This window comes from Rhopalosiphum padi, chromosome 3, assembly GCF_020882245.1.
Source record: "Rhopalosiphum padi isolate XX-2018 chromosome 3, ASM2088224v1, whole genome shotgun sequence".
NCBI lineage: Eukaryota > Metazoa > Arthropoda > Insecta > Hemiptera > Aphididae > Rhopalosiphum > Rhopalosiphum padi.
In genome coordinates, this window is record NC_083599.1 from 71,959,520 (window position 1) to 71,967,659 (window position 8,140).

An 8,140-nucleotide genomic window follows, 5' to 3' on the forward strand; every position below is an offset into this window, starting at 1 on the left:
CGTGAAATGCTGAATGAATGTTATTCATACTGATTTTAATAGTAGTTAAAAAATAAGAATTTGTTAATAATCTGAATAAATAATTTGGTAAAGACATTTAGCTTGTAATCTTCAAACTTAAAATTTGCCATAGCTATATAAATCTTTTTATTTTTGCTACGTTTATATGATAATTTTGACGAATGTTACTAAATCATAATTTTAACTTTTTATAAAACAAGCAATTCTCAAGTTAGTGTCATGAAACTCTGACAACTAGTTAAGGAAAATGATTCTAATTTTTCGTTATTAACTTTCCTATATTTCATTTATGCTGATATAAAGAGTACACTATATAACATATTTGTATAATATTTTTGACGAATATTACCAATTCATATTTTTAACTGTTTATAAAACAATCAATTCTCAAGTTAGTGTCTTGAAATCTTGACTACTAGATTAGGAAAATTATTCTTATTTTTCATTGTTATCTTTCATATGTTTCATTAAACCTGATACTTCATAAACAATATTAAATAATCATTTATATAATAATTTTGACGAATATTACCAATTCATATTTTTAACTGTTTTTAATACAATCAATTCTCAAGTTAGTGTCTTGAAACCTTGACTATTAGATTAGGAAAATAATTCTTATTTTTCATTATTATCTTCCATATATTTCATTTATGCTGATATAAAGAGTACACTATAAAACATATTTGTATAATAATTTTGACGAATATTACCAATTCATATTTTTAACTACTTTTTAAACACTAAATCACAAGTTATTATTCATCTTATATATATATTTAACTTACTACATTTTTTTAGATAGCAGTAAAGCAGTTCATTGGCGTTCATACCACTTGGAGAAATTAACAAGATTCTATGTTAAAAATAACAACAAGATACAGATAATACTAATCGATTTTTGCAATGTACGTGAAATGCTGAATGAATGTTATTCATACTGATTTTAATAGTAGTTAAAAAATAAGAATTTGTTAATAATCTGAATAAATGATTTGGTAAAGACATTTAGCTTGTAATCTTCAAACTTAAAATTTGCCATAGCTATATAAATCTTTTTATTTTTGCTACGTTTATATGATAATTTTGACGAATGTTACTAAATCATAATTTTAACTTTTTATAAAACAAGCATTTCTCAAGTTAGTGTCATGAAACTCTGACAACTAGTTAAGGAAAATGATTATAATTTTTTGTTATTAACTTTCCTATATTTCATTTATGCTGATATAAAGAGTACACTATAAAACATATTTGTATAATAGTTTTGACGAATATTACCATTTTATATTTTTAACCGTTTATAAAACAATCAATTATCAAGTTAGTGTTATGAAACTCTGACAACTAGTTAAGGAAAATGATTCTAATTTTTCGTTATTAACTTTCCTATATTTCATTTATGCTGATATAAAGAGTACACTATATAACATATTTGTATAATATTTTTGACGAATATTACCAATTCATATTTTTAACTGTTTATAAAACAATCAATTCTCAAGTTAGTGTCTTGAAGCCTTGACTACTAGATTAGGAAAATTATTCTTATTTTTCATTATTATCTTTCATATTTTTCATTAAAACTGATACTTCATAAACAATATAAAATAATCATTTATATAATTATTTTGACGAATATTACCAATTCATATTTTTAACTACTTTTTAAACACTAAATCACAAGTTATTATTCATCTTATATATATATTTAACTTACTACATTTTTTTAGATAGCAGTAAAGCAGTTCATTGGCGTTCATACCACTTGGAGAAATTAACAAGATTCTATGTTAAAAATAACAACAAGATACAGATAATACTAATCGATTTTTGCAATGTACGTGAAATGCTGAATGAATGTTATTCATACTGATTTTAATAGTAGTTAAAAAATAAGAATTTGTTAATAATCTGAATAAATGATTTGGTAAAGACATTTAGCTTGTAATCTTAAAACTTAAAATTTGCCATAGCTATATAAATCTTTTTATTTTTGCTACGTTTATATGATAATTTTGACGAATGTTACTAAATCATAATTTTAACTTTTTATAAAACAATCAATTCTCAAGTTAGTGTCTTGAAATCTACTAGATTAGGAAAATTATTCTTATTTTTCATTGTTATCTTTCATATGTTTCATTAAACCTGATACTTCATAAACAATATTAAATAATCATTTATATAATAATTTTGACGAATATTACCAATTCATATTTTTAACTGTTTTTAATATAATCAATTCTCAAGTTAGTTTCTTGAAACCTTGACTACTAGATTAGGAAAATTATTCTTATTTTTCATTATTATCTTTCATATTTTTCATTAAAACTGATACTTCATAAACAATATAAAATAATCATTTATATAATTAATTTGACGAATATTACCAATTCATATTTTTAACTACTTTTTAAACACTAAATCACAAGTTATTATTCATCTTATATATATATTTAACTTACTACATTTTTTTAGATAGCAGTAAAGCAGTTCATTGGCGTTCATACCACTTGGAGAAATTAACAAGATTCTATGTTAAAAATAACAACAAGATACAGATAATACTAATCGATTTTTGCAATGTACGTGAAATGCTGAATGAATGTTATTCATACTGATTTTAATAGTAGTTAAAAAATAAGAATTTGTTAATAATCTGAATAAATAATTTGGTAAAGACATTTAGCTTGTAATCTTCAAACTTAAAATTTGCCATAGCTATATAAATCTTTTTATTTTTGCTACGTTTATATGATATTTTTGACGAATATTACCATTTCATATTTTTAACCGTTTATAAAACAATCAATTATCAAGTTAGTGTTATGAAACTCTGACAACTAGTTAAGGAAAATGATTCTAATTTTTCGTTATTAACTTTCCTATATTTCATTTATGCTGATATAAAGAGTACACTATATAACATATTTGTATAATATTTTTGACGAATATTACCAATTCATATTTTTAACTGTTTATAAAACAATCAATTCTCAAGTTAGTGTCTTGAAACCTTGACTACTAGATTAGGAAAATTATTCTTATTTTTCATTATTATCTTTCATATTTTTCATTAAAACTGATACTTCATAAACAATATAAAATAATCATTTATATAATTATTTTGACGAATATTACCAATTCATATTTTTAACTACTTATTAAACACTAAATCACAAGTTATTATTCGTCTTATATATATATTTAACTTACTACATTTTTAGATAGCAGTATAGCAGTTTATTGGCGTTCGTACCACTTGGAGAAATTAACAAGATTTTATGTTAAAAATAACAACAAGATACAGATAATACTAATCGATTTATGCAATGTACGTGAAATGCTGAATGAATGTTATTCATACTGATTTTAATAGTAGTTAAAAAATAAGAATTTGTTAATAATCTGAATAAATAATTTGGTAAAGACATTTAGCTTGTAATCTTCAAACTTAAAATTTGCCATAGCTATATAAATCTTTTTATTTTTGCTACGTTTATATGATAATTTTGACGAATGTTACTAAATCATAATTTTAACTTTTTATAAAACAAGCAATTCTCAAGTTAGTGTCATGAAACTCTGACAACTAGTTAAGGAAAATGATTCTAATTTAACATTATTAACTTTCCTATATTTCATTTATGCTGATATAAAGAGTACAATATATAACATATTTGTATAATATTTTTGACGAATATTACCAATTCATATTTTTAACTTTTTATAAAACAATCAATTCTCAAGTTAGTGTCTTGAAATCTACTAGATTAGGAAAATTATTCTTATTTTTCATTGTTATCTTTCATATGTTTCATTAAACCTGATACTTCATAAACAATATTAAATAATCATTTATATAATAATTTTGACGAATATTACCAATTCATATTTTTAACTGTTTTTAATACAATCAATTCTCAAGTTAGTGTCTTGAAACCTTGACTATTAGATTAGGAAAATAATTCTTATTTTTCATTATTATCTTCCATATATTTCATTTATGCTGATATAAAGAGTATACTATAAAACATATTTGTATAATAATTTTGACGAATATTACCTATTCATATTTTTAACTACTTATTAAACACTAAATCACAAGTTATTATTCATCTTATATATATATTTAACTTGCTACATTTTTTTAGATAGCAGTAAAGCAGTTTATTGGCGTTCATACCACTTGGAGAAATTAACAAGATTCTATGTTAAAAATAACAACAAGAAACACATAATACTAATCGATTTATGCAATGTACGTGAAATGCTGAATGAATGTTATTCATACTGATTTTAATAGTAGTTAAAAAAATAAGAATTTGTTAATAATCTGAATAAATAATTTGGTAAAGACATTTAGCTTGTAATCTTCAAACATATAATTTGCCATAGCTATATAAATCTTTTTATTTTTGCTACGTTTATATGATAATTTTGACGAATGTTACTAAATCATAATTTTAACTTTTTATAAAACAATCAATTCTCAAGTTAGTGTCTTGAAACCTTGACTACTAGATTAGGAAAATAATTCTTATTTTTCATTATTATCTTCCATATATTTCATTTATGCTGATATAAAGAGTACACTATAAAACATATTTGTATAATAATTTTGACGAATATTACCTATTCATATTTTTAACTACTTATTAAACACTAAATCACAAGTTATTATTCATCTTATATATATATTTAACTTGCTACATTTTTTTAGATAGCAGTAAAGCAGTTTATTGGCGTTCATACCACTTGGAGAAATTAACAAGATTCTATGTTAAAAATAACAACAAGAAACACATAATACTAATCGATTTATGCAATGTACGTGAAATGCTGAATGAATGTTATTCATACTGATTTTAATAGTAGTTAAAAAAATAAGAATTTGTTAATAATCTGAATAAATAATTTGGTAAAGACATTTAGCTTGTAATCTTCAAACATATAATTTGCCATAGCTATATAAATCTTTTTATTTTTGCTACGTTTATATGATAATTTTGACGAATGTTACTAAATCATAATTTTAACTTTTTATAAAACAAGCAATTCTCAAGTTAGTGTCATGAAACTCTGACAACTAGTTAAGGAAAATGATTCTAATTTTTCGTTATTAACTTTCCTATATTTCATTTATGCTGATATAAAGAGTACACTATATAACATATTTGTATAATATTTTTGACGAATATTACCAATTCATATTTTTAACTGTTTATAAAACAATCAATTCTCAAGTTAGTGTCTTGAAACCTTGACTACTAGATTAGGAAAATTATTCTTATTTTTCATTATTATCTTTCATATTTTTCATTAAAACTGATACTTCATAAACAATATAAAATAATCATTTATATAATTATTTTGACGAATATTACCAATTCATATTTTTAACTACTTATTAAACACTAAATCACAAGTTATTATTCGTCTTATATATATATTTAACTTACTACATTTTTAGATAGCAGTATAGCAGTTTATTGGCGTTCGTACCACTTGGAGAAATTAACAAGATTTTATGTTAAAAATAACAACAAGATACAGATAATACTAATCGATTTATGCAATGTACGTGAAATGCTGAATGAATGTTATTCATACTGATTTTAATAGTAGTTAAAAAATAAGAATTTGTTAATAATCTGAATAAATAATTTGGTAAAGACATTTAGCTTGTAATCTTCAAACTTAAAATTTGCCATAGCTATATAAATCTTTTTATTTTTGCTACGTTTATATGATAATTTTGACGAATGTTACTAAATCATAATTTTAACTTTTTATAAAACAAGCAATTCTCAAGTTAGTGTCATGAAACTCTGACAACTAGTTAAGGAAAATGATTCTAATTTAACATTATTAACTTTCCTATATTTCATTTATGCTGATATAAAGAGTACAATATATAACATATTTGTATAATATTTTTGACGAATATTACCAATTCATATTTTTAACTTTTTATAAAACAATCAATTCTCAAGTTAGTGTCTTGAAATCTACTAGATTAGGAAAATTATTCTTATTTTTCATTGTTATCTTTCATATGTTTCATTAAACCTGATACTTCATAAACAATATTAAATAATCATTTATATAATAATTTTGACGAATATTACCAATTCATATTTTTAACTGTTTTTAATACAATCAATTCTCAAGTTAGTGTCTTGAAACCTTGACTATTAGATTAGGAAAATAATTCTTATTTTTCATTATTATCTTCCATATATTTCATTTATGCTGATATAAAGAGTATACTATAAAACATATTTGTATAATAATTTTGACGAATATTACCTATTCATATTTTTAACTACTTATTAAACACTAAATCACAAGTTATTATTCATCTTATATATATATTTAACTTGCTACATTTTTTTAGATAGCAGTAAAGCAGTTTATTGGCGTTCATACCACTTGGAGAAATTAACAAGATTCTATGTTAAAAATAACAACAAGAAACACATAATACTAATCGATTTATGCAATGTACGTGAAATGCTGAATGAATGTTATTCATACTGATTTTAATAGTAGTTAAAAAAATAAGAATTTGTTAATAATCTGAATAAATAATTTGGTAAAGACATTTAGCTTGTAATCTTCAAACATATAATTTGCCATAGCTATATAAATCTTTTTATTTTTGCTACGTTTATATGATAATTTTGACGAATGTTACTAAATCATAATTTTAACTTTTTATAAAACAATCAATTCTCAAGTTAGTGTCTTGAAACCTTGACTACTAGATTAGGAAAATAATTCTTATTTTTCATTATTATCTTCCATATATTTCATTTATGCTGATATAAAGAGTACACTATAAAACATATTTGTATAATAATTTTGACGAATATTACCTATTCATATTTTTAACTACTTATTAAACACTAAATCACAAGTTATTATTCATCTTATATATATATTTAACTTGCTACATTTTTTTAGATAGCAGTAAAGCAGTTTATTGGCGTTCATACCACTTGGAGAAATTAACAAGATTCTATGTTAAAAATAACAACAAGAAACACATAATACTAATCGATTTATGCAATGTACGTGAAATGCTGAATGAATGTTATTCATACTGATTTTAATAGTAGTTAAAAAAATAAGAATTTGTTAATAATCTGAATAAATAATTTGGTAAAGACATTTAGCTTGTAATCTTCAAACATATAATTTGCCATAGCTATATAAATCTTTTTATTTTTGCTACGTTTATATGATAATTTTGACGAATGTTACTAAATCATAATTTTAACTTTTTATAAAACAAGCAATTCTCAAGTTAGTGTCATGAAACTCTGACAACTAGTTAAGGAAAATGATTCTAATTTTTCGTTATTAACTTTCCTATATTTCATTTATGCTGATATAAAGAGTACACTATATAACATATTTGTATAATATTTTTGACGAATATTACCAATTCATATTTTTAACTGTTTATAAAACAATCAATTCTCAAGTTAGTGTCTTGAAATCTTGACTACTAGATTAGGAAAATTATTCTTATTTTTCATTGTTATCTTTCATATGTTTCATTAAACCTGATACTTCATAAACAATATTAAATAATCATTTATATAATAATTTTGACGAATATTACCAATTCATATTTTTAACTGTTTTTAATATAATCAATTCTCAAGTTAGTGTCTTGAAACCTTGACTACTAGATTAGGAAAATTATTCTTATTTTTCATTATTATCTTTCATATTTTTCATTAAAACTGATACTTCAAAAACAATATAAAATAATCATTTATATAATTAATTTGACGAATATTACCAATTCATATTTTTAACTACTTTTTAAACACTAAATCACAAGTTATTATTCATCTTATATATATATTTAACTTACTACATTTTTTTAGATAGCAGTAAAGCAGTTCATTGGCGTTCATACCACTTGGAGAAATTAACAAGATTCTATGTTAAAAATAACAACAAGATACAGATAATACTAATCGATTTTTGCAATGTACGTGAAATGCTGAATGAATGTTATTCATACTGATTTTAATAGTAGTTAAAAAATAAGAATTTGTTAATAATCTGAATAAATGATTTGGTAAAGACATTTAGC

The 8,140-nt window shown here is 22.2% G+C and overlaps 1 long non-coding RNA gene across 2 annotated transcripts; it reads left to right on the forward strand.

Moving 5' to 3' along the window:
* The first annotated feature begins 3,251 nt into the window (after positions 1-3,251).
* On the forward strand, positions 3,252-7,103 carry LOC132927938 (uncharacterized). Of its 2 annotated transcripts, none has more exons than XR_009661907.1 (6): positions 3,252-3,358; positions 4,179-4,285; positions 4,748-4,854; positions 5,498-5,604; positions 6,425-6,531; positions 6,994-7,103. It is a non-coding gene; the product is annotated as an uncharacterized LOC132927938 (long non-coding RNA). The 2 variants fall into 2 exon arrangements; XR_009661908.1 differs by having other exon boundaries at positions 6,998-7,103.
* Positions 7,104-8,140: the final 1,037 nt, after the last annotated feature.